This window comes from Echinops telfairi, unplaced genomic scaffold, assembly GCF_000313985.2.
Source record: "Echinops telfairi isolate 266 unplaced genomic scaffold, ASM31398v2 ScPeMD7_7462;HRSCAF=8500, whole genome shotgun sequence".
NCBI lineage: Eukaryota > Metazoa > Chordata > Mammalia > Afrosoricida > Tenrecidae > Echinops > Echinops telfairi.
The window spans coordinates 4,945,564-4,947,162 of NW_022111362.1; positions in this window are offsets into that span (position 1 = coordinate 4,945,564).

The following is a 1,599-nucleotide window of genomic DNA, read 5'->3' on the forward strand; positions in this document are numbered from 1 at the left end:
TGAAGTCAACATATGTACTAAAGTGCTGGACACAGATGACGTATGTACAGATTGTGATGAGTTGTATGAACCCCTAATAAAATGATTATTTAAAAAGAAATAGGAATGGAGGGTAGACAAGTAATATTCTCCAAAAAGGAGAAGGGGAAAGCTATTGGGAGGTTTGATAAGTGGAAATATTGGAAACAAAATAATCACCTGAAATGTAAATATGAAATCCCACTTAACACACAATAAAAAGTTTTTAAAGAAACAAAAATAAATATTTCAATAGTTCAATTGAATTCCTGAGTTATGCAATCATTACTACAATCAATTCCAGTACATTTCTTCTACCTTGTACTCATTGTTAGCTCCCCATTTCTTGCTGGAATTCGCTATGATGTCCCTTTGAATGTATGGATTCAGTTGTTGTCCCTATAGATTTACCTAATATGGATTTCATGTACAGAAAATCATACAAAATCAAGCAGAATACAAACATGCCAGCACAATGACACAATGAAACAGAAAAACTTCAGTAGATAACAAAGTACAAACTATTACAAACTGGAGCAATTATACATTGGATCAAGAAGGGGATCACTGCCAGGTGTTACATTGTGACGTGACTACAGCTGCAGTAATCCACCATGAAATGTACTCTGTTTGGTACCAAGACCTTTTCCATTTCTGGTCCATAGTTAGAGAGGATGCAAGAGTGATTAATCCACTTGGGGGACCCTGCTTTCACTCTCACACAGAGCCCTCTGCAAATCAACTGGTCAGAATTTAAGCTCTAATGCCATTCTCTCCTCCAGGTTTTGATTTTATTGTTTACAATTCCTGAACCACACATGCTTGTGTACTTCTTCTATGTGAATTTATCTGATGCCTCATTTAGATCTCTGCCTGTTTTGAAACAAGTCTTTAAGATCTCAGATGCTATTCTTTTAATAATCTGGTACCAACTGCTTTCTTCACCAGATCTTGCTACAGCACGCATATCTTCAGTAATCACTTTATGAGAGGCTGGTCTTGTGCAGGACCCAGTCATAAGAGCTAAATGTTCTTAAAGTGGGGCTACAGTTAAGGGTAAACTCAAAATCCATTCAAATATCTATCATTTATATACGGTCCTAGCTCATGTTAAAAACATCATATTATTTTATTGAAGAACATTATCAATTATTTTCATGGGGCATATGGCAGTTCTATTAATATTACCACAAATGTATCTGCTGTTATAGAATTTAAAATACTGTCAAGAGTAAGAACGTATACATGTATAGGACAGGTTTTTTAGACCATAATACATGAATTGTTGATTTGTACAGATTAACAATTTAGGTGACTAGATACCATTTACATTTACATTGAGGGTTGGAGATAGGGGAAAACTCTCATGATTGCTCTTTCACAAAGGCAAAAAGAGTCATTTCAAGATTAGGCACATGCGAGTACTTCAATCTCTTAAATTTGTTTAAGATATGTTTAAGATAAAGTCCAGTTCACTTAGTGGGAGTTCCAAATTGAATTCTGTTGTAGTGTTTGAGGGATGTTGTGTTTCTCTAAAGAACAGAGTATAAAGTCCTGGTGGTCTATAGTATATTGTCTGGG